This window comes from Centruroides vittatus, unplaced genomic scaffold, assembly GCF_030686945.1.
Source record: "Centruroides vittatus isolate TY-2023 unplaced genomic scaffold, ASM3068694v2 contig_82, whole genome shotgun sequence".
Lineage (NCBI taxonomy): Eukaryota > Metazoa > Arthropoda > Arachnida > Scorpiones > Buthidae > Centruroides > Centruroides vittatus.
This window is the reverse complement of record NW_027122533.1, coordinates 52,392-79,436: the sequence shown is the minus strand read 5'-3', so window position 1 is coordinate 79,436 and position 27,045 is coordinate 52,392. Positions and strand designations below refer to the sequence as shown.

General features: G+C 32.1%; 1 pseudogene; it reads left to right on the top strand.

Annotated features, from left to right (window-relative positions):
- The window catches only part of LOC136982321 (ATP-binding cassette sub-family C member 4-like), an 82,330-nt pseudogene that overhangs the window by 17,419 nt on the left and 37,866 nt on the right, over positions 1-27,045 (top strand).

Here is a 27,045-nt window from a genome sequence, read left to right as displayed (position 1 = left end):
TGGACCAAGCCTGGAAAGCAATACGCACATTCATCTTAGAAATAGCCATAAAACCTTACCTAGAGAATACAGACCAAGAAAACCATGGTTTAACAGAACATGTGAAGAACTGGAAAATCAAAAAAAGAAAGCAAGAATGAATTGACTGGACAACCAAGAAGACCTACACATCAAAAACTAATATGATGAGGCATCAAAACATTCTAAGAAGACTATTAGACAGCAGAAAAGGAAATTTCTCACAGATTTGATTGAAGAAGCAGAGAATAATCATAAGAAGCAGAAAGTGAGAGATTTCTTCAGAGACATTTAGACTCTATACAACACATATCGACCAAAATCTCTAGTCATCAAGGATGCATGCGGGAGACTCTTAGCCAACAAATAGGAAGTTCCAAAAAATGGAAAGAATATTTCCAAGATATTCTGAACTATCCAGAGCTAGCAGCCTTCGAATGCCATGTTAAATGTTCAGTTATTCATTATATTAGTGTTTAATATTCATTTTATATTAAATTATTATTGTTTTTAGTATTAAAAAATAAATTTATTTTATATAAAATGTGTTTTTGGTATGTATTACAGAGTGTCTAGAACGATGTAATTGGATTTACATTGATTCATATGGAAATAATTGCCTCGGTTTTGGATTTCGACGATTTTTTTCGGACGGATTATCGACAAAAACCGAGGTGTCACTGTAAATAAAAAATATTCAATTTAATAATAAGTTTTATAACTAATAGATTAAAATTACCAAAAGATAAGAAAAAATTCTTGATTTTCTAACTTTTCAATCTGAAGAACATGCTCTGTGAATTTTCGAGTTGAACACAACACACGGAGTTTCCGAATGAAAAAATGCTGACGTTTCACAGGTGCCACGTGGCTAAACTCGTAACTAAAATTCAAAAGAATATCGTCTTGACGTAACTCTTGTTGGAAATGTGGAACAAACTTCGCATTTGTTCCCAGCAAGAAACTTTCATTTCTGCATAGATTCATGTGTCAATACATGAAGCACTTATGTTGAAAACATTCAAAAGAATTAAGTTAAAAAAATGATGTAAAAAGGCGTTTCACATTAATTCATAATAACGATTATAAGAACATTGCAATAAACTTCTGACTTACTTTTGTATATTTAAGTAAGATGTGTTTTTTGTGTGAGAAATCTTAATAATTTTGAATTTTCATGAAGAATTACAGTTGTTTTATTATTATTTTGCATAAATAATATTAATAAGTAAAGACCGGTAGAAGACATAAATTAAACATTTCAAACGTATATAAAATTTAGTAGCAAATTCAATTAGCCTGGGACAAAACTGGCCTGGTTTGGAGCCATTTAAATCGATAGACTTTGAGTTTTTCTCGTTACTTTTCCGGTTGTTGGATATAACAGAAGTAAAAGATAGCGATCGCTCAAAAACGTGACTCCCCAAGTTTTTACTTTTGAACATAGGACACTAAAACGTCGAGAAAATAATTCAGAGGTAATTTCTCTATGTCTGGATTTTAGTATATGTGGCACAATTTTGTTCACTCTATTTGAAGCTTAATAACCCCTGTGCGTTCTGTTGAATATTACTGAAATTTTGCAGGGCGGTTTGTTTGTTAATAAAGCTCATGCAGTTAAATTTTGACAGTTAAAGTTTGAGGGAATAAGGAGATAAAGGAGGTTATGTATATATCTTCAATAGAGTCGGATTTAATGACGATTTTACTCGTTATTAACATTAAAATTTTTTATAAATCCTGTCGCTACCTTCCAAATTAAGCTCTTTGCCTTTTTTTGTAATAATTAAAAATATAAAAAGTTTTTAAAATAAAATATCGTAACGATGGCGCCACTAAATGTTGCCGAAAAAGTTAAAATACCGTATTTTACGGACTATAAGACGCACCTTAATTTTTAAGCAATTTTTGTAAAAAAATACCTATAAGACACTACGGACTATAAGACGCATCTGAATTTTGGAGGCAATTTTTCGAAGAAAAATGTGCGTCTTATAGTCCGTAAAATACGGTAAATATTCTTAGATTTTTTTTTCTTTTTTTGAAAGTTACGATTTATACTCCGAGTATATACTCGGAGTTATAAATCGTAACTTTTGGGGCTGTAACGGGTACTTTTTAAATCCATTCAGTTAATACTAACTTGAACACTTTTTCGTCTCTTAAGAGCAATTTAAGCAAGTCTTATGTGAAGTATTACGGGCGTTACAGTAAACAACTTGGAAGAAGAGGAGATCATCACAACCTGTCTAACACGGATCACTTTTCAAACAATAATGGTAAAACAGTATTAATTAGTTGCCGTTCACCATCCTCTCTCCCGGGAAGTGGTCAATGACTATTTCTGGTCTAATTAACTTTAACTTCCTTCTGCTGCAGTTCATTCTGTCTGCAACAGTGGTATGGTTCCATTCGAATAGCAAAATTACATAAGAAAAAGTTGCCGGCGAGCACAAATTATGTTTTATCTGGTTTACGAGGATGCCGAGTTTAAATATTTGGTCATTTTTTCGCGAACCCTGATTGGTTTCCAAATTGCCATTTGATATTCGGCTGTGAATGGTATAGTACGTTGAATTTCACATTAGAAACAAAATTAACATATATTTGCAATTTTATTGGTCAAGTAAATAAAATGTGACATTAGTATGAAAAATAACTAAACTATTTATGTTGTTTTCGTTTTAATCGTTGTTGTTTTTATTTTTTGCCCTGGCAGCGCGTCTTATCTGCTAGTAAATTGATAAATGTCTACATGCACACATTAATCGACATGTTTTGCTTACTGAACTGCTTATGAAACAAACAATATGATAATAAATTTTGCGAAATTCGTATTAATCCAACTTGCGTATTAGAAAAGTAACAATAAAATCATTTATCAAATTGATTAGTAAGTATTAAAAACAAATTTTCACTTATATCAATTAAAATGCTATGGAATTTATATTTACATACTGAAAAGGTATAAATTAGAAGAATGTTGATTTTAGATTTAAAAGTTTCTAAATCTAGTAGACGTTCTTTAATCTGTTGCGTCCTTACTTACAGGGGAGTCTAGGTGTTGAAAACGCAAAAATATTGTTATATTTAGTAATAAATACAAAATTCAATAAGTTCAACGCCACGTTTCCTGCAGACATTACTGTGCATTCTGTAAACAACACATGCTGCTCCAAATCTGTGATCTGTTTAGGCATGCTATTTACTCACGTATCAATCTTAGAATGAAACATTACATGGCTATACTGTTTTAACGTTACATTCCCTTCTGTAGTGCAGTAACGTATATAGAAGAACTCTTCATTTTTGTTTAGAATGTGACTACAGATTTTTAGCGCATCATGTGTCTAAATACATTCCGAATAGCAGAATATTAGCATGACCGGTTAGTAATAGATATTCACGTGAATAACCTTTGACTGCATTTTCAAAATAAAATAATTGTTTTAAGAGCATTACATTAATTCATAACTTTACAAAAATTCTAGAATAACATGTTGATTGAAATATTGTATTTAATTTTTAGGTTTAATTGCAATTTCTTTTCAGAGAATGGAACCAGGAATTACAGAAGAAGAATTCGAGCATACTGAAAGCTTTATTACGTTTTGTTAGTTGGAAATACTTATTAATAATATTACTTGTGCTCATTCAGGTATTATGACAACTAGTTTGAAAGACGTCAAGGATGTACTAAAATAATTAAAATAATTGATATTTGTGTTAATCTGCAGATGACAGCGTTAGTTGCAGGCCAAGCATACTTCGTAGGATTAATGATAAATTATTTTGAGAACAGACAGGAATGGAATCAATACAACGTCTATGCTACAGTTGCGGGATTTTTTATTCTACTTGCAATTTATTTATGTGTATATAATATTAGTGCTTTTATAACTGAATTATATGCAATGAAGTTAAGGATAGCTTTCTGCACTCTTATATATAGAAAGGTGAGTAGCAAATATAATGTGTTATACGCATTAGATTTATATTCTTTTTACGTTAGTATATTTTTATGAAGTGGATCGAAGAAATTAAACACAAATGCAAACTATTTGTAAAAGAATTGTTTCAGCAATTGATAGTTCTGTATTTTTACTTTTTAAAGTAATTTGAAATATATTGTCAAGAAATAAAATCGTAGTTTATATAAACTATATACAAACCCTTATTTTGCCAAGGAAAACGTTTAATAATCATTAAGGTTTTCGGCTTTTTCTACAAACCACCCTCACGCGTTATATTACATTTTGTCGTTAGAATATAAAATTCTAACGTAATTTCAAATATAATAAATTTAACTAGGAATAAAAAAACACCAAACAATTTTTAAAAGACAAACGTTACAGAAAATCAAATCATATTAATAATAAAAGTAGAACATAAAGATAAAATATAATTACAAAAAATGTTTTAATATATAAAGTGAAGCCATGTTTGAAAATGTAATATTGTTTCGTTTGAACGAAGGGCAATCTATAAATTGATACGCTTTAGTTTTTGCTCCACCATGTATTTGCTCCACCATGTACACATAGTGGAGAAAAAAAATGAGAGATTACAATCAACATAGAAGCTGATGATAATCTTACATACTCCCTATCGTTCAAACACCCGTCCATCATCTTGCTTCTGTGTTTTATAAATTTTCTGTACTCATCGCTAAGGATAGTGAATGCAACGGTTTTATAATGTTGGACTCCTCCCATTTTGCAATTGAGCGTTCCACTTGAGCCATGATGGAAAACACCATGTAACACTGTCCTATTTTGATGTTGTGTTTATGTTGTTTAAGGTGTACTTTGAGATTTTCCTTGTGAATCGGATTATTCGTTCTTGATTCCCAACTGTTCGTTTTCGTATGGAATTCTATAAACTCCTGCTTGCGCTTCTTTATTTGACTTTTTTTTATTTCTAAGAAGTCTATAAATGGTAGATGCTATTCTCAATACTAGTTCTGTTTCTTTACGATCTTCAATTTCATTCATGATGCTCTTTAAGTTTTTGTTAAATGTGAACTTAGATATTTCGTTGCTTTTTGTTTTGTTCCTACAGTGATATCTCCTTTTTTGGTAAACAATAAGTTGCAAAAACTTTATCGACAACTGAAATGCAAGAAACTGAAGAATTTTATTTAAATTGAATTAATACGATCCACAGTATTGCACTTCCTGTATTTGTTTGCTTACTTTTACTACAGTAATTATTTTTATTACTGTAGTAAAATTAAGCAAAACTTCTAATAGAAATAAAAACATTAACAATATTACAATTTGTCTTAACCGAATTCTGCCTTTTATGCAATGTTTAACGGCTCTGAATAAGTCTATAGAATTGAACTGTAGTATTTAATTACATCTCAAACGTAAAGATAGATTTGGTTTTAGAAAGAAAAGCAAATTAAATACAAAATTAGTTGCGTTTTTCGAAATTTGTTTTAATGTATCATTTTGAGGAATTGTTTTTATTATTGTTCTTATAATTGTTCTTATTTTGTTTTTATTAAACTCCCTCAGCAACAAATAGGGTGTTAGTTACTTGATTTTCTCCGTTTTGCTGAGTACGATTTTGTTTAACGTTCTTATTATCTTCATATAGCATTGATTCATAGTTTTACAATATCTATAAATGTTAATACAGTCGGTTTTTTATATCTATATACCGTATTTACTCGCATATATCACGAGGGATTTATTCATTTATCACAGCTTTAAAATCCCAGGTCGTCCTATACCCGCGAGCGAAAAATTCTTTACGTTTTTACGAATAATTTTTGTGAACTGTATATTCGCATTTTTTACCGGATGCTTACCTTCTTGTATTTGAAAACATAAGTATTTTATCTGGGTTGTTTGAATCGTTCTTGTATAATGTCAGGAATAAAGATGAATAGCAATAGGAAAAGCAAAGCTTTTGTATTGAATTCCAGATGGAAATTCCAAAATCACAAGGGGAGAACGATATAAGTTTTAATCCAACTGCAAGGATATTAACTGCAAAATATCAAAGGAAATTGATGATGATTTTCATCTTAGACAAGTTTTTATTGTTAGAAAATTTAATCAATTAGTTCGTCTGAGAACTTTACTAAGAATTATATTCGTACTTTTTTTTTATTTAATGATGATATAATTTCCTGAAAATATTTAGTCTATATAAAACTTTCATTTGCAGGCAATTAGGTTAAGTCCTTCGTCTCTGGAAAGATCGAATGTGGGACAAATGGTAAATCTTCTAGCAAACGATGTCGGCAAATTTCAAAATGTAAGTTAAAACTAAATTTCTAAACAACCTGTTTGATTAATGTATACTGCGTGAACCCGTATATTTCTCCTGTGTATTATACAATCTCGACAAAAACCCCTCGGACAAAAAGTCTTTTTAATATATCCTCAGTAATATCGATAAAAAAATTTTTTTGTACTTATAATTATTTTATATCGCTAAACTTTGAATATAAGTAACTATTTTTACAATTGGCTTATACAACAGCCTTCATACGATCGTTTATTGTGTCAACAAGAGCCTGACCCTTATTTCGAGTAATTTCACTCCAAAGTTTCTTGACTTTTTGATTAAACCATTCCCACTTTCATAAGGACTTTCTTAACACGTTTTTAATTCTACACCACATATTCTCTATAAGGAAAAGTTAGGGCTGCTAGACGAGCATTTTAATGTTTTCATGTTACGTTGGGGCAGCCAAGGGTTAATGGTTTTAAAAGTGTGGCAACTGCACTATTCTGTTGGAAAATAATATGTCCGTGATATTGTAAATTTTTAATGATGGTAGCAGATTTTAGTCAAGAATTTGTAAGTATTTTGCTGCATTCACTGATCCCATTTGTTAATTAAAAAGATAATTTCTCACATCTTGTCAAACATGCAACCCCTCACTATACTGCTTGCTGTGACTTTTACACTGCGCAATAGACAGTAATGATTGAATGCATCTTCTCGTTTTCTGATGACTTCAATTTTTCTAATTGCTTCTAATGCAGACTTCAAACTTCGCGTGATAATTATAAACAACCTGCTTTCATTGTTGCTGTATCTGGCAGTTGTGCTCTTTGGCCCATTTCAATCGCTCTTTTATTTGTGTTTTTGTGAGAAGAGATATTCGCTTTTGTCTACGTAAAGAGATCACATGTGACTATTGTTTTATAAAAATAGTATCATTTTCTTACCTGATAGAAACTGTAGCCAAGATTCTACAGATGGATTCTAGTTTCCTTTGTTACTTCCTTTGTAGTAACTTTTTTCTATTCGTTCACTAATTCAGCAAATGATGCACCTCGATTTTTAAAATTAATTTTACGATGATGCTTGTGATCTGTTTTTATTATAGTTCTTGGCCATTCAGTTGATTTTTGTACATAAATTTTACCAGTTTCTTGATATTTTGAAACAATGCTCTATACCAGCAGTTGGCAACCTTTCTGACCTAATGGACCACTAAACTCACAATTTTGAATTCCGCAGACCACTATCATTAATTTTTTTAAACGATACAAAATCTGTAGAACAGGTCTGGCCAACCAAAATTGTTTCGCGAGTCACTTTGACCACGCGTAACATTACGGTGGGCCACAATTTAGGCAAACATGCTTTTAAAAAAGTAAAACAAATACAAAATTAATAAGATTTTATTGTTATACCAAGAGTTCGTACTCATACTTGCGCATTATAACAATGACACATGCAAATTTTCATTTATTTAATTGTTTTGGTATACACATAACGGGAAACAAAAGTCATAATAGATATATAATATCGCTTAGAGGGCCACAAAAGTGTGACGGGCCGCGGGTTGGTCAGGCCTTCTCTACACTGTCTACTTAGGAATTTTTAATTGTTTTACAATTTATTGAAATGATTGGCCATCTATACGAAAAGTAAAAATCACTTTATTTACATTAACACAGTTTTTCCTATAAAATACGTAAAAATACTTGGGGCCATAGTAAAGAAACATAGATATTATCTAGGAAAGCATCTTTGTTCTTAAGTCTGGTGACTGCGGTGGCCATTCAAAAACATTGATATCATTTTCATTGAAATATATTCTGAGAAGCAATCCTGTATGTTTGGGACCATTATCTTGTCAAATAACAAATTTATTTTCAAACCCTATTTTTCTTGCTGATGCCGCTAAATTGTCTTCAAGAATCTGTTTGTAATCTACAGGCGATCGAAAAACAAGCCTGACTGTGAGAGTGCTTTGTGAGAAGCAAGCAAGAAATATTGCTGTGTATATATTGTAAATAGTCATCAAATAAACAGACTTAGTCTGAGTTCAAAAAGTTGTAAGGTGCTATTTTTGACAAACATTGAACGGAAATCAGAAGGCACGATTCCAAATTTTTTCTTTCATCCACGCTTTTCGAGTGGCTGTTTCTCGTTACTAAGTGTAACGGGACTCCCACCTGAAACGCGGAAGTGTTAAACTCGAAACTGAATTCGATGTTTTAATCGGAAATGAACAACATTCCTTTTACGATTTACGAGTCTACGTCGCCGTTTTAATATGAATAAGGGGTTTCTGACTACACATTTTTCTTCTTGCCTTTTTACAGAATTAAATATTTCTCTAAATCAACAGAGTTTCGCAAAGTTTGTGACGGTTCAAACATGTCCGGGACTTCCCATATTTTCGTAAAAGTCCCAAAGAATAAACAAGAACAATTTGGTGACGATCGACCTTTTCGGTAGAACACAGCGACGGATACACTATTATATGTGTTCAGAACCAATCAGAAACCGTCGAGTCCAAAAGCAATTCCGACAGAACATAATGATTCCATGGAACCGTCTAGTCCAACAAACTAAGCAATTCCGAGAAACCATTTGATCGGAATAGTTTCGTACTTCGACCAGTTCCAGAGAAGGAGCTGTACTTTTCTAACCTGTAATCCAGAGTTCGAATATCATTTAATATCTCTCATATGATCTGAATAGATTCAATATTTTGTTATAATTGTCATAAAAAAAATAAAATTAAAACGATATACATAATGACCAGTGCGCCCCCGTGGGCATTTCGAAAAACGTACCTTTTTTCACTGAAGTAAAAAATATGGATAAAAGTCAATATCTCTAGAACGAATGAACGAAGCTAGATGAAATTTGACACTCGGGTTGGGAAAAAACAACGATGACGACGATACTCAGACTTCGTTCGGGTGAGGCGTATACCTTTAGTTTTTTAATATAATGTGAATTGGGATAGACAGAAATTGTTCTGATTGTAGTATAGTAATGTTATCTGTGTTAAGCCGATCGCTCGCTTAATTGACGGTGTCTCACTACCGAGCCTTATGTAGAAAGTGCACACTGAAAGGTTACCAATTATCTGGAGCTATACAAAATGTATAGAAAAATTATAATCAGACTAGTTTTGTTTCTAAATACCATAAAAGAAAATGAAAATAATACCAAAAAACATAGCTAAGATTACATGGATTAGGAATTATACAAAATTTAAAGGAAATATATACATAATGTAATTCCTCGTACATTCATCAAACTATGTAAAAATTTCAATCCAACACATTTTTTCCTGCATTATCACAGGTCCTAAGAAGTCTTGTGTAAATTTGTCTAGATACATACGCTATTATCTAAACGTTATATATTGTCAGAAGATTGCCTTTGTAACGGGGCAATTTTCGTTATGACATTATTTCTGAAATTATTTACATTTATAAAAGAATAACCCTTAGCGAGTAGAACAAAAAGTGTGGGACAGTGCAGTATGTACTGTATGCCTGGAATATAAATATGGATTGTATGCAAGAACATATTCGTTTAAGTTTTACAAGGTTTTCGATCATTTTTGAAACTATATGGACATGCTCTCTGTAATCTTTACAGTGATAAAACAGTGGAGATAATCGATTCAAAAATGCAACAAAATGCGCGCATACAAAATGTACCATCTGCCACATTGAGAACACACAAAACTTAAGAATTTTTCGAAAATACACAAACCCAGTAACTTGCCATTTTCAATAATCTTCAACACCCTTGTACTGTAGGTGCCAATATTACGATCTTGTACTGTAAAAACAAAAGTAGTACATGCATAACTTAATACGTTCATGATATAGGCTATTTTATGATTTCAAAAATAATTATATTGAAATTTATATTTATTTTTATCAAATGAATAGTTATTAGGTATAACATTTCTATTTATTACAGAAAGTTATCTCCTTATCACTTTTATTTACGTCGCCATTTTTCATCATTACTTCGATAGTCATGTTGTGGAAATATTATGAATGGACTATTCTAATTGGATTCTTAGTCATATTTCTCTATTTTCCTATACAAATTGCTTTGAGTAAACTATATTCAAAATTGAGGTAATTATTATTTTAAATTATGTAATTGTAAATTATCTGTAAATAAAGTAAAGAAATTATTCATTATTTAATAATTATGAATAGAAATGGAATTGATGTATTTAACATACATAAAATGTTATGTACTTAACTGATATCTATTGTACAGTACATTAGCTGATATTAGAAATGATGGTCAACGTGTTATCAGAATGATCGGGGATGCCACGGTTCGAATCCATTCGAACAACCCAAGAATTTCTCATGATACAAAAATACTAGATGAAGGTTAGCATATGCAGACAAGCCATTATGGATCTTACCGAATCCATTATGGCTATATTATGATTAGAAAGACCAGAGGATTTCAAAAAACCAAACATTAAAATAGTTGTTTGTATAAGCGAAAAAATATATTTGAAAACAGGCTTTTTATTTTTGAGATGTGAGTAATTTGTGTAAAATTATACATAAAGTATGTTTGGAAAAGAAATACAGTAGAGAGTCGTTAATCGGAACCCCGGTAATCGGAATCGCCGGTAATCGGAACGATTTTCAGTCGCACTGTGTCGTGCTGAATCGAACGTTTTTGATACTAGATTTACTTCTAAAGTATAATTTTTATGTTTTTATATTGACAGGTTAATATATTTTTTCGTACATAGACCATAATCGGAACAAATCCCTAATCTGAACAACCCCAGTCCCCAATTGATTCCGATTTTCGACTCTCTACTGTATTACACGCACACGAATCATGGCGAATGCCTATTTGGATCAACAATGTGTTAATTAAAGTTCTTGTAAGATTCTATTTTTTTTTTTAACTTGATATTAACAGACCATCCAAGAACAAATCAAAAGTATAGCAGAGTGTGCTGCTATAAAATTAAAGCATGGAAAACGTTTGCGCTTATATCTGCATGATTCAGGCTAGAGTTGGTCTGATAAGAAAATAAAGATAATTCTGTAAAGATATTAAATGTTGTTTTAATTTGCATCACTGTTGTAGAATGCTTAATGTTTTCACTGTACAATTAATTATTTATTATTATTGTAATTATAATACTAAAGTATCGTTCGTACTTTGCTTACGGGCTGTTTACATGAAGTTTTCCTTGTTTTCTTCAAGGTTAGAAATATTGAAATAAGGTCAGTTTTTCATGAAAGACCTCCGGGAGGCGTTTCTCCGAGCAGATCGTCCAAATATCGCGTTGCCTTAAACAAATAAAACCTGAAACCAGACGTCGAGAGAGGACTAAATTTTATGGCATTGTCTAAGATGGCTCAAGCAGAAAGCTCAATCGTAAGAGTGAATGAGGCGAACATTATCACTCTAGTACACTCGTCATCTTTAGCAATAAACACAAAGTTTCAAATTTACAAAAGCAAATTAGTGAATAAATGTCTTGAAACACTAAACTGTAGCAACTTTGTGAACAAAAGAAACTGCGTCTTATAATAATTCACAATAAGTAAATTGATTTACAGCCTTAAATCATTCTCCAAATGCATTTCGTCTTTAGTCTAGGCTTCTTCAGTGCATTTACGTCAATCACCTGATGATGCTATCTTATCTCTTAATGCATCCAGAGTTATTCCTTTATTTAAATTAATATTATTTTCATATTTCATTATACTATAATATTATTTAATTCTTCCTTTAATCAAATTACTTTCTTTATGTAATATCTTTATATTGATTTTTATCAATTTTACAATTGTATTTTCTAGCGCTGAAACCACTGCGAATCTGTATTTTTCAATCTTACAGATGTCTCGTGTTCTTTAATTCTATTTTCTAACTTTCGTTTTGTTTTTTCGATGTAGCAGTTTGGTTCGGTGCATGTAAAATTGATTTTATATACTACTCCCAAAATCTTAAGTTCGTCTTTTTTTCTTTTTGTTGTAGTTTAGGAACATAACTTTAATAGCCTATTGCTTTGAATTGGTGTGATTAAGAAGGATAAATTATTAAAATGTTTATATTTTTATATATATTCCTTTTATAAGCGGAAAAACAAAATACCTTTTAGTTGGTTTTTCGGTTTCAATATTATGTCTAGTTAGTTAGATAATAATTATGGGAATTTTTCAAAATTCTTTCAGGTTATCGATTTGGTAGATATTTCCTATGCAGCTGCACCTTCCGCATCTTTAAGTGTTGTATTTTCATTATGAGCATAGTTCTTTTGATGTTTATAGCGCAGTAAGATTTATAATTATAGTTATTTTATTTACATTACAGATATTTTCGTACTTACTAAATTGAATTCCTTTTTCTGATTTCTTAATTGTAACATCCAAATAATTAATTATTTTTTGTTTTCTTTTTTACTTGTAAACTGTATATTTCGATCATGCAGTTGGTGAATTCTTCTATTGTTCTAATCGTAATACCGAAATTTTTAAATCATCATCAACATTCTAGCAAAAATATTATACCTTTTAAGTTTGCTATTTTTTCCTCTATACTTGACACACTAATTTCTGCTAACTTTGTTCCAAAAACTAATACCATTGATAAATCACCTTATCTGTATAAAACGGTGAAATATTTGAAATAGTTTTTATCAGGGCTGTGGAGTCGGTAGATTTTTACACGACTCCGATTTTTTCTTACGATTCGACTCCGACTCCGACCAGAGGCGGACTTGTTAAGAAAGTAAGCCCGAAAATTCTGATGTCATCAGAATATTAGCATCAATATATATAGTTCTAATAAAGATAGAACGTAGAAACTTTTTTTATTCCAAAACTAAAATATTCCTCTAAGTAATGAGTCAATAGGATAATTTTTACATTTCTGGCTGTTATATATAACAGAGGAAAAGTGTAGCGATCGGTCAAAAAATGATCGCATCCCAAATTTTTGCATTTCTGAGCTCAGAGCACCTCGAAATGTCCAGATATGCAAAAGATTCGGATTTTTTTTCTGTGTGTACGAATGTTAGACTGCATGGGAAGCACGATTTTGAATCGGAGTCAGATGGTTTAACACAGGAGTTATTAAGCTTGAAAATAGTTGAACTAAATCGGTTGTTACACATTCTAACATCCATTTGTACTTCTCTACATTTCGAGGCTTCCCGAGTCAAAAGAGTAAAAATCTGAGAAAGTCATTTTTTGACTAATCGTCATTCTTTTCCGCTGTTATAGGCCTATACTGTATAACAGCCGAGAAAGTAATAATGATGACGATTCTGGTTATTTTTAAAAAAATACAAAATAAAACGATTTTAAAAAATTAATTAAACATTCAAATTTGACACATCTACTGAATATATAAGTTCACATTTATTGACTTGTTTGATGATGGCATTGGTATTTAGTAAGCATGTATGAATTAACATAGTAACTACATTCTTATACAAACAAATTTCTTTAATAAAAATATTGTACATAATATACGAGTATATTGGGTAATATAGGGCCTATAAGTATACAGATACATTAAACTAGATCAAGAATGAGAAATATAACATTTAGACTGGTAAAAAAAAAAATTGCTTATTTTGCCACGTTGATTAATTTATTATTTTTCATCTCTGTTATAATCTGAATTACTCCTTACAAAAAAATCACTTCTATTAAAATCACTTCATTAAATGCTGAAGCTTTTAAATCATATTTAATAAGTTTAAGAGCGAAAAATAAATGCTCTACTGAAACTTGGTTGGTAGCAATGCTGTGACAATCAATGTTGTATTAATATTTTGGATAATGTCTGGATAGTGCAGTATTGCCGTTTTAACATCCAAACTTAAAGAGTGGTCAATGTGATTTATTTTTTCCAGTGCATAATAAATATCATCTTCTTTTATAAAAAAAAAAAAAACCTAGCAGATGAGCCAGATGTTGCTCATGCAAAAAGTAACGATAACGAAGATTAAGATATTTAGATTATAGCCAATTTTACCCATTACACTGAGTGCAAGAATTAGGTCCTCTCTGTTCTGAGACTAATAGACAATTTTTAGATGGATCTAAAAGTATGTTCGATTTTTCACAAAAATGCAAAATACTGTATCTAAAATAGTACAGTAGAAATGGAGTTCTTCAGGGTAATTTTTAACCCTCTTCTTCTCCCCCTGTGAGAGGAATTTCAAAAAATTCCTTTTTCGTGTACATTCTTATGATGTATCCTAACTGTGTACCAAATTTCAACTCTTAATCGTTTGAACTCTGATCTTATCATTATTATTATTACAGTATTATTATTATTGACCCATCTCGATTATATTATAAGATTGTGAATGCTAATAACGAGTAAAATATTCATTAAGTCTGACCACACTGGAGATATGACACATGACTCCTTCTATGTCTCTACCCTGTCGACCTTTAAAAAGAAACAAAATTTAATAGCATGAATGCCCTTTATACACACGCTACTGTGTTAAATTTTGTTTCTTAAACTTTACTCATTCTGAGATATTGTTTACTAGTTCGGAACAGAATAAAGAAATTAAACAAATTAGACGCCAACATACGCGCGTGGATGCGCGAATTTTTCCCTTTATTTGACATTTTTTGAGTTTATAGGATTTCCAAACGTATAGATTTGCAAAAAACTCGGAGAATCAAATGTGACACGATTCAAATACTTTTTGTTTTTTATATACATAACAAGTTGAAAAAGTAAAAAGGAGTCGGAGTCGGAGGGATTTTTGACGACTCCGACTCCGACTAAAATACCAAAACTTCACGACTCCAACTCCACAGCCCTGGTTTTTATTTAAAAACAAATGCTATTAACTCTATGATATGTCCGAGTATATTACACTTACTTAAGCTATACAGGATCATTCTAAATTTCATGGACGTATACATAAATTTTTCATCCAGGCTTATTAATGTATGTTTATATTTTCCTTTTAATATTTTATTTATTAATCAATTTGTATTTTTTATACTAAAGAGAAATTGTAGTATTATCTGTAAACTACTAGATAAGCCCAGCGTTGCTCTAGCAAAATGTAAAACGATAGTGAAGATTAAGATTATTACATTATAGGTACTGTACATTACATTATATACTTACTCAGGTCATCACCTACATGAAACCTAAAAACAACGATACCACAGACCCCACACAATACAGACCAATTACATGTCTTCCAACACTCTACGAATTATTGGCATCCTGTATCGCAAACTAAATATACAAACATGTTGAAAAACAAAACATTCTTACGGAAGAACAAAAAGGTTGCCGTAAAAATCACAGGAGATGCAAAGAACAGTTACTTGTAAATTTAGTCATTCTGCGGCAAGCACACAAACAACACAGAAACATACACATGGCACATATAGACTACAGAAAAGCATTCGACAGCGTTCCACACAGTTGGCTACTACACCTGTACAAAATACATCCATCACTCACTGCATTCTTCCATAACACTATGCAGCACAGGAGAACAACATTACATCTCAGGTTTCATAACACAAACTATTCCATATCATTTCATACAAACAAACCCAATTTTTATTATGCGAGGAATTTTTCAAAGAGATTCCTTGAGTCCTCTCTGGTTCTGCCTATCCTTGAACCCATTATCCAACATGTTAAACAACACACAATATGGCTACAATATCAGGCATGAAAAAACAATACACTATACACTGTCACATCTCATGTACATGGATGACATAAAACTTTATGCATCCACACAAAAACAACTTCATCAACTCCTACAAATCACACATTCATACACCAAGGACATACAAATGGAATTTCGCCTAGATAAATGCAAAACACTTCACATAGAAAAAGGAATCCTGAAGAAAGAAGATTTTGCACTTGAAATGGAAACATTATTGAATCCATGGAAGAGAGCGAGTTCTACAGTATTTAGGTTTCCAACAAGCCAAACTAACAGAACATACACAAATAAAGCAAAGTTTAATTTAAAAATGCCGAAGTAGGTTAAACACTATTCTTGTAACACAGTTAAATGCAAAACACACAATTAATACAATAAACACATATGCCATCCCAGTACTCGCATATTCTTTTGGAATTATACATTGGACTCACACAGATCTTGAGCAACTCCAAAGAAAACCAAGAACAACACTTACTAAGCATAAACATCATCATCCTGAATCTGCCACAGAAAGATTAATCGTTCCACATAAAGATGGTGGACATGGCATGATAGACATAGTTAACCTTCATTACAAACAAATACAGTCACTGCGAGAGTTTTTCTACAAAAAGCAAGAAACATTACAGTTATATAAAGCAGTAACTGTGGCAGACTCGAATAACACACCATTAAACTTACACTCACATCATACGGACATGACACAACATATAAAATGCAGACACCGTTAAGCAATCGTGGGCTCAAAAGGCACTTTATGGAAGGCATCCTTATGACATGGCCCACGATTTTGTTGACAAAACTGCGTCAAACAGCTGGTTAGCTCGGGGATGCCTCTATGGGGAGACGGAAGGATTCATCATTGTCATACATAGTTTCTGGCATGATGTGACATTTTCTGCATGTGTCATTTGTGAGTGTTGCATCTTTGAGTATGTGTTTTCTGTAGTTTTTAGCATTTATGACCCGATCCTGGTCATAAATATTAAAAACTACAGAAAACACATACTCAAAGATGCAACACTCACAAATGACACATGCAGAAAATGTCACATCATGCCAGAAACTATACAACACATCACCTCTGGTTGCAAGCTCTTGGCACAGACAGATTATTTACACAGACATAATCAAGTAGCAAATATAATACACCAAGAGCTTGCAAAGAAACACAAATTAGCAGACATCCACAAACCATACTACAAATACATTCCACAGACAGTATTGAAAAGCAACACGCACAAAATGTACTACGACAGAGCCATAATCACAGATAAAACAATTTACCACAACAGACCAGACATCACACTCATTGACAAACACAATAAAATCACATACATTATAGACATATCCATTCCAAACACTCAGAATATACAAAACTCATGCACTGAAAAAATTAGCAAGTACACAGAACTCACCCAGGAAATGAGACATCTGTGGAGGATGGATAGGGTGCTTATTGTACCTGTCGTTCTGTCCTGCACAGGTGTGATACCACACACACTACAGAAATGCCTGGGAACATTAGAATTGAATATAAATACATACATCACACTACAGAAAGCCACTATATTGAATACATGCCACATTGTTAGGAAATTCCTGAATACAGACATTAACACTGACACAGTTATTTTATTTTAATTTTGTTTTGATTGCTATGCCTTGATTCGTCTGGCATAGTACACAGCCACCAGTATAATACTGGGTATAACTCACTAAACCTAACATAATAATAATAATAATATCAAGTATACGTCACATCGAGTATACACGATTGGAGCATTGTGTATACTCAAAGTGACGTATTCCTGAAGTCAGTGTAATCCGTTCTCTCTGCCTGAAAAAGAAGAAACAGAAATATTTGGCTTTCAGCGCATAAAAATCATGTGCATGCAATTTCTCCTTAATGAAGGTGTGTTGCCTCCCCATTGCAACTGACCGATAATACTAAGTAGCAGTCATCAGAAGATGTTCTAACTCGAGAGCGACTCGAGCCGGCGTTCTTCTTACTGTTCGAGTAATTTGAAATTGGGTGCACAAAAGAAATTACAGAATGGCAGACTCTGCAAAATTGAGCAGCTTTTTCAATAGGTTGACCGGATTCTAACCAACCCACGGCTCGCCAGCCATCTTTGACCATCATCGAAATGACTTCTTTGGGACATAGCAAACAAACTGCTTATTTTAGAATTTTACTGTCATGTTCATAATTGAATTATCAAAGAACAGAATAAAACACAAGTTTTCACGTATAATTTCATTTGTATACTTCGAACAGAGGTAATGTGCACTTCACTCGTGTTTTAATGTTTGCTTTCACACTGAATGTATACAAAAAATTCCATACAAAAAACTTACACATTCACTCTTTATTTGAGAATTAGCATATTGTGCTTGTTTTTGCAGGAAAGTGTAGTGTAAAAAGTTATTGAAATAGCATAAACAAAATTTTTGTAATATTTAGTGATACATAAATGAAGGTCTTCGCTTTAAAGTAACAATGTCTTTAGATATGAAATATATATTCAGAATTTAATTTTATATAATTTCATGACAGTATATATTTAAATATAATTGCATAATAGATTACAAGCAGCTGTATTAGCAGATGAAAGATTGAATCTGTTGAACGACATGATTGCTGATATGAGATTAATCAAGATGTACACCTGGGAATTGCCGTATGCTGCATTAATAAAAAAAATAAGAGAGTAAGTGCAATAAAATTCTGTAAAACCTGTGCAAATCGTAACCAAAATAATACAAATATCTTTCTAAGAGGAAAAATGTTTCAGAAGCATGTTTCTGTTATAAAAAGTATACCCTATTCAGAACATAAACATCCCAAACTGGAAAAAATATTTGACACCATCTGATTCCGGTTTACACGGGTTTTATTGTAATTTAGACACGCTAATGTGTTGACCTTTACGTAATTACTTTCAGAGGTTTACAAGTAGTACAATTTAATTGTTTAAATTTGCAGGAAGGAAATAAAAAAAATTCGAATGTTTTTATATGCAAGCGGAATATCGTACATATTGGCGTATCCTATATCGAAATTATTCATTCTCCTCACGTATCTCGCATTCTTTTTAAATGGAGGACAATTAAATGCCGAAATTATATTCGTCACAATGACTTTTTCAATGTATATCTGCAGCAACATTGTTACTCTCTTTTCTCAAGCAGTGGGTTTCGTTGCAGAAATTTTGGTTTCGTTAAAGAGAATACAGGTAATGAACAATTTTAGAATTATTCTTTTCATATTTTATTACTGAAATACTAATTCAGAAATAATTTGAAGATATCAACATATAATTATTAATATTGTGGATAAAGATATCAAATATTAAAACTTGTCCATAACGAAATCTGAATAAATTGAAAACCTGCCTAGATAAGAAAGGTTACTAAATAGAAAATATTGTGTTAAATTATACAACAATCCCAAAATGTTTTTAACTCAAAACTGTAAAAGTTTTTATGTATTAAGATTGTCTGAATAAATCCTGAAATTAGGATTCCGTTTGTATATGAAATCGTTTCTATCTACCACGTACGTGGTAGATAGAAACGATACGATATCATGATACGTGGTCACCATGTATCATGAAAATGTATTCTGTGAACAAGTTTGAATCATTTAAGATTAACGAATGCCACGTGATGATCTAATTTCTTTTAATGTTATTGTTTGCTGAATTTTATTTTAGAAAAACCAAAAAATATAATTAAATACTTTTTAGAATGGAGAATATTCAAGATTTAATGAACTTTCTGGAAACAATTCTCATAAATAAGCAACGAATGAAATTCATTGAATATAATAAGAATAATATAACACAGCGAAGTCAACTTGCATTGTATGCAAAAATTCTTAACTGAAAAGCACGCAGTAATCGAAAGAAAGTTGACTGAAATTATTTTATTTAAGAAATATTATCTGACTACGTTGAAGACGATTAGATTTTTTCAAATGAGACAGAATCACTGTTATATGTTTTTGTTTTTTCTTCCTTAAACTCTGTTTCTTGTATCGGTTTTTAAATGCGCTATTTATGCCCATACGAGTTTGGTCAAGCCCATAGCATGAAGCTTATACAGGGTGGGCCAACGAAAACGAAACGGCAGAGTTATCGTGTTCGTCCAAGCACATCGCTCAAACAGGTCGATTTTATTCTCAAGGGGGACATCTTTTGCAATAAAATTTTTGCGATTCTGAATACAACAGACAACAAAAAATTTTAAAAACTCATTTATTTTTTATTAACTAAACAAACATTTATTTCGGAAAAAAGTAACACAAACTATTAACAAACATTAAGAAAATCTTTTAAGCTAGATCGCATATGCAAGGAAGAAAATTAATAATAGTTTTTTTTTAAACTTAACAGTTAATCGTCACAATTGTCGATATTGGTCAGATAATAAACCAAGCATATTTCATGAAGTTCATAGCCAAACTCCGCAAAGGCTAAATGTGTGAGCCGGAATCTTTGGAGATCGACTACTTGGCTCCATTTTCCTAGGTAATCAAATGGGAGAAAGTTATTTAGATTTACTTGAAAGTGTTGTACTGTACTGTACTGTACGTCCATTACTTGTTGATATCGTCGAACATGACGACCGATACTTAGAAGATCGCCTTACTTTTCAACAAAATGGAGGCCCCCATTATGCAAGACCGGTTACATAGTTTTTGAACACGGCTTTTTCTGGGTATTGGATCGGACGTAGAGGTTTTTTAGAATGGCCCGCTAGATCCGCAGATCTTAGTCCTCTTGATTTTTTTCTTTGGGGACATTTAAAAAGTAAGATCTATGCAACCGAACCAGGATCTCTTGAAGAATTACGACAAAGAATTATAGACGAGTGTTGTCAAATAACACCCGAAACATTCCGAAGTGTAAGAAACCGTTTTGAGTACAATTTGTATTATTGTATGGAGGCTAGTGGTGATCAATTCGAACATTTATTGAATACTTGATAACTCTTTCTTATGTTTGTTACTTTATTTGAAATAAATGTTTGTTTAGTTAATAAAAATAAATGCGTTTTTAAATTTTTTTGTGGTCTGTTGTATTCAGAATCGCAAAAACTTTATTTCAAAAGATGTCTCCCTTGAAAATAAAATCGACCTGTCTGAGCGATTTGCTTGGATGAACATGATAACTCTGCCGTTTCGTTTTCGTTGGTCCACCCTGTATATGATGGGTTCTTTTCAATAGAGTATTTCATAAATGAATTATCGGAGACTGGCTTGCCTGCGATCAATCCCATATTCCTCAGAATGATAGGCTGACATTTTCACTACTCTTCAGCAGTTCCAAGAGTGAAAAATTGGTGTCTTGGTTTTTCGGCTTGTTCACTGTTTTAATAACTCACTTGGTTAATGTGCGAGAACTTGTAACATACAATTATTCAGCACAAGTTTTACCAACATAGGGCGAATGGTTCTATCTTGAAAAAATTTGAAAATCAACTTAAACACTTAATGTCACATTTAATCAATAGATTAAGTATTTAGAGATAAATCGGCTATTCTGGAGTTTTTCAGTCGCTCGTAGTCGATTCTGGAGGAGTTAAAAACCGACTTAATTTCCTAGTTCATCTCGAGCTTGTGTACAAACTTTCATTCAAGATACTAACATTTTTGAAATTTTAATTTAGGATTTTCTCCTCCTTCAAGAAAGAGAGGACAATGCAGTCAAAACTGCGGGAGAAAAAGAAAATTCAGCCGTATCCAAAATACGGATGGATAGTGTCACAGCTGCATGGAAAAACGTAAGACATGGCTTCAAATTTAATATAAGTTCTGGGATAAAAATCATGTTTTTTACGATTTGTTTAACTCGATAATTTTAAAGTCGAACAAATAACACTAATAGTCATCAATTAGAAGGTTATTAAGCGCTTCTTGTCTTTAATTAGTTATATTATGCTTATGTCCACTTTTGAAATTCTTGTGAAATAGTACTGCCTCAGTATAACAAGTCCTAAATACACAAAAATGTGCGGAGTGGACATAAGCATAATATCAATTAGAAGAATTTTCACGTAGAATGTTGTGATTGTCACTGGTTATTTTTTTAAATTTATATCTGTTAAAGTGATCAAATGAGTTGAACGCGAGGAGTTTTTCGAGTTTCGTTACGTGTGTGATTTCTAAATTAATGAAGCATTTTCCATCGAAAATAATTCCAGAAGACATTGTTCTCTTCGCGGATTGCATTTGGAATTCTACAAACATTTCATCACTTTCTAAATTCTGGGGTCCCGTGCATAAAACCCGTAACTCACAGGTGTGTTAAATTAAATAAAATGGGAATACACTTAATGAACCATACCTTTGTTGTGTCACTGCAGGTAAAGAAAATTAATTATTTTTATTTTATTTGTAAAATTCAGATACCATTGCATTATGCCTATTAAAAATTCATAATATTTTAAAAAGTGGGTGGCTTACAAATGGCAAATCTTAACGTAAAAAAATCTGTATCCTACAGGATACTATCTCAAAACTAAAATCTATCTCAAACGACCAGGAAGCTGTCTGAAAGAATGATTACTCTATTTGTAATCAGATGTGTCTGTTCGAACTTGATGCCTGCTCAACGTCTGACTCTTTTTGAGTTACTGTTGCGACTTTCAATGTTCTTCCACAGTTTTCTGGGAGTGTCTTTTCTGATATAAGCCAAGTCAGATGTAGAAATTGGTTACCTTTCATTGTAGAGGTGTGGAAGTGAAACATTGCTTCTTGGAAGTCTTCTCTTCATCCTGATAGGTGCTTTCTATAAGACGTTCATGGCATTGTGAATATACCCAATGAGCATTGTCCACAGTTTTTTTGGAAGTTTTTATTTATTTAACTTTCTGCCTTCGCAGAGGCTCTCACGAATTTCTTTTGTTTTAAAGCTCAGTGCACTTCGCATTTCCTGTATTGACAGAAAGTGTGTTCACCGTGATATTCTGGCTTGCCTGAAACATTACCATAAATTAATTTATAGTTTATTATTATTATTATTTCTGATTTATAATTTTAGATTAGCTGTGTATATTTTAATAGCTTTGCTTTTGTTTAAAAAAAGGGATTCGAACCAACATTAAATGGGATATCACTAAACATGCAGCCTAGAGAATTATTGATTGTTATAGGTCCTGTTGGATCAGGGAAGGTAAATATCTGTTTTAAATTTTAAATTAAAATTATACACTTTATGATTTTAAAATTGTTTAAAAACTTAATAAAATGAATTAAATAAATAGTTACATTTTCTTATTTATAATAAAATAAATTTTTAAATTTTTATATTTTTACGTTTTGTTTATATGATTTGTCTGTTTTTGATTTTATTTTGATTTGAGTTTAATTCTTGAAAGGAAAATATACATTCTGTGTACTTATCAGACAAAACGGCGGATGTTATTTGTGAGGATACTCAGCCGGGGACACGGAGTTTTGGAAGTACTCGTGTGCCACTTAATCGGCAGTGCAGTCGACAAGACTGACACTCAGTTGTCTAAGAGAATGGCTTTAAATAAAAATGAAGTGCGGAGGAAAAGGATTGTAAGATCCTGTCTCCTAACGTCAGGATTCCTTGAGACCAGGTTATCAGTTTTCTATAACGAGGATAACCAGGCGTTGGTTATTATTCTTTAGGAAGGTTTTTTCTATTTGTGAGTGGAGCGGAGACTAATTGATAAGACCATTTTTAAACAATAACAATATATTTAATAAACTGATTAAATAGATAATACAATAATATATAGATGATCAAATAAAATACAATTAGTATAAGAATGAAATAAATAGATTTGCTATCGATATATCCAGGCGGCCTATCCTAATGGAGCTACTAAGCTATCTTATACACCAGGGATGGCCAACACGTAGACCGCGGTCGACCGGTCAACCGCAAATGTTTTGTAAGTAGCCCGCGAAGCTAAAGTTGAACAATTTGCTTTCACTTAAATTAATGTTTAAAAATTTTAATTCGATAACTTATTCTTATAATAATAGACTGTCTGTGCAACGTGCACATGCTGTTTGTATTTATCCCGATGAACAATGCAAATGAATATTAACTTTTAAATTAATTGTAGTCGCCATGCATGCGCATATAAATGGCAATCGCATAAAATGTCGCAAAATCATGTGTCAGACAGTAACGTGACAGCCTCTGGCTTCAATTCACTTGTTACTCCTTGTTTGTGCACTTAAATTTACTTTCAATTTTATTTATTTATTTGGGTGTACTATAGATTACCACCTATGGAATTTCAGAACTTTGATTATATATTTGAACTCAGGGGACCGAGACGAGTTCAACGGTACCCTATTTTTGGACCGGAGACGAAAAATAAAAAAGTTATCATACTTTTTAAGTTGTTATACTTTTTTAATGCTCTCGTGAAGACGGCACCATAGTTACTAGTACTGCCATCTTGCGATAAAGTCTGCAAACCATGACGTCGGACTACGGTCGTCTCCAGTAGGGTTAAACACGCGGAGAGAGCGACGCGACTTCCGATCATCGCGCGATCGCCATTTCGGTTAATGTTACTTAAGACAGCGAACATGGCGGCCGTTCCTACTGTTCGTGCTCCCGACTGACCTCCCGGAGGGGAGCCGCCGGCAGGCCGCCATGTGCTAAACGTCACTAGTTATTGATTCACGGTAGTTCTTGAACAAAGTAAAAAAATAAGAGGGAAATGTCTACTAAAGGCAATTTTAACGGCAAGCGACGCGACTCCCTATCATCGCGCGATCGCTGGAATAAAGTATGATAACTTTATTATTTTTCGTCTCCGGTCCAAAAGTAGAATACCGTTGAACTCGTCTCGGTCTCCTGAGTTCAGATATATACGCAAAGACCCGAAATTCCATAGGTGGTAATCTATAGTATCCCCATTTATTTATTTATTTTTTATTTATTCATACAGCGAACAGAAGCAGATATGTTAGTTTAGTAATTATTGTTTTAAATGTTATTAATATTTAATCCTATTATTTTAGAATGAATAAACCAAGTACAGACCGGAAAAAATAAAAACTTATCATTATTTATTTATCATTATTATTTTTTTATTAAAATATCTATGAAAAATCCTAAAATTGTCTGCCTATATTCATAGTCGCCCGCAGACTATATTTTACCGAAAAAGCAGCCCCTAGGGGGATAAAAGTTTGGCCATACCTGTTATACACTATGCCTAACTCGCGTAGGAGAGTTTCTAGGCGCGTGAGAGAGAGTTTTACATCGATCTATTTAAATTATACTACCTTAATAGTTGATTTAGCCGATTTCATTGTCTTCATGTTGGGAGATGATCTTGAAGAGACAAACTTATATTTGGGCACAAAATTATATCCGACTACTATGTGGATTAATGGTAGTTGTAGGGTTCATTCTGGTGTCGAATTGATCTCCCAGGAACTGCGCGGAATGGCGGGAAAATCATCCCATTTTATAGTCTTTATTTCTTCCAGCTTTCCTTCAATTAAGACGAAGTATTTCTTATACGTCAATGAGGGTGACTGACGTTTAGACTTCGGTGATGAAGGGGAGATAAGGACTCTGTCAAAAGGAAGTTGACTTCCTCTTTAACGGAAAGGGGTGAAACTTCTTTCCCTTTTACAAATCGATGTATTTGGAGATTTTAGGACCTTTTCCTGTCAATTCTAACATTATTTTTTGTGATATAACATTTTAAAACTGAATATAATATTTTTCCTCTCTCCCATTTACACATAATAGAGAATTAAACCCAAGATGCGAGAATCGAAAGTTCAGCACACTTTATCCCGGACGTTCCTGGTTGAATCATCCTCTGAAAAATTTGTCGAAATTAAATTAATCTAAATTTTAACGTAAATTTTACAATAATCCATTAAAATATCGACCCTGAAATCCTTCACATATTTATGTACTATAACTCGTGTGCTTAATCCCTTATAGAATTTTCTGTTACGTTTATTTTTTACATAAAACGAACTGACTGATAACAAGGGAAAATATTATCGAAAAACTGAATGTAGGAATATACAATTACGTGTAAAAGTCATCTTACAAACTCAATTTAAACATGAATATTTATATGTTCTTGAAACCGTGTTTTTACTGTATATTGAGCATTGAACACAAGACCGTGTTATTTATCAAACACCTGGTAAAAGCCAGGTGTTTGATAAATAACACGGTCCACCTTTATTAGTTGAGACGAGGTCTTATTTACGGGTACATTCACTCGTTTCGGGTACTTCTCCAGATAATTTCTATACAATTTATTGGTGTATATTGTATGATTTAGAATACCGTATATATTATTTTCTATTAGTTGGCTGAAGAGGGGCAAAATACCCGAAACGAGTGAATGTACCGGTAAATAAAACCTCGTCTCAACTAATAAAGGTGGAAAAAGCCAGGTGTTTGATAAATAACACGGTCTTGTATTCAATGCTCAATGAATATTTATCTAAAATTATCATCACCGAAATTTTTATCATTTCACTTTCGTCTTAGAGAATTATCTAAAATTATTCATAACACATAAGTTATTCTTATTGCTTAATTAACAATTGTGTAACATTATAACAATTTATTTTATACAAATGTCTGCAATCTGTTTTCATTAAGCCAATAAGTTGTTATTAACACAAATAAGTTTTTAAAAAGAGAACTGTAGAATCATATTTGATCTTTAATTTGAAATTTCAGCGGAATCATCTTAAAAAAAGATTAGATTGTATCTACCGATATGTTTAACTGAAGGGTGCCTGATTCTATTGATATCACTACTTTTTAGTTTGATTATATTTACGACAGATTATTTTTTGGCATAGTTCAGAGACATATTCATGAACACGTCTAACGTTGTCACAAGAATATTCTGCACGTATGATTTAACTTCCATTATGATTTAATTAATATATCCTACGTAAGTCCAGATTAAATCTTAGAGAATGAATGTGATGTGGGAGTTTTCGTTACCAATTGATATAGTATCTTTTATCATCCCTTCAAACTACATGCAATTTAAAAAGAAATCAATTAATA